This window comes from Aegilops tauschii, chromosome 3 (genome assembly GCF_002575655.3).
Source record: "Aegilops tauschii subsp. strangulata cultivar AL8/78 chromosome 3, Aet v6.0, whole genome shotgun sequence".
Lineage (NCBI taxonomy): Eukaryota > Viridiplantae > Streptophyta > Magnoliopsida > Poales > Poaceae > Aegilops > Aegilops tauschii.
Genome location: NC_053037.3, coordinates 233,084,197 through 233,084,758, shown reverse-complemented (window position 1 = coordinate 233,084,758; position 562 = coordinate 233,084,197).

The window sequence follows — 562 nt, the reverse complement described above, 5'->3', positions numbered from 1 at the left end:
TGAAAATCATGTCCGGTTTTTGCCGGCCAGCGTCGATGGCACCCTTGGGTGTCGTTCCCCTCTCTGGAGGCGACGTCGAATGTGTCGCCATCTCCCTCGTGCTTGGTGTTGGTAGTTGTCTCCGGTCAAAAGCCTTTGTCCTCTAAAGCGGCATGATGGCGGCGTCTGCGACGTCGTTTCTCTGTTGGGAGCATCGTATGAGGAGACTGAGTTTCCTGTTGGCACTCCTCTAGTGTTGATCGTGGCCCTGGCCGCTCTCCTCCAATGCTATGTATGGTCGTCGCGGATGAATCCAAAGGAAGCTGGAGTTGCTATTCTTCGAAGGTGTTCGGAGTCGATCAAGACACAGCGAGGTTCTTCGATTTTGGGCAGGTTTTCCATGTTGTAGTTGTGTTGTCGTGTGTGGCTGTCCTGAGGATAGCCGAATGTGGTGTTGTGCTACGCTCATTGTTCGCAACGAGTGGTAGATGTCATGTACTAATTTTCTCTCCTTCTATAAAGCTATGGTACGCAATTTGCGTACTCTCAAAAAAAGACACTTTCAAAGAAAAAAATGATAACA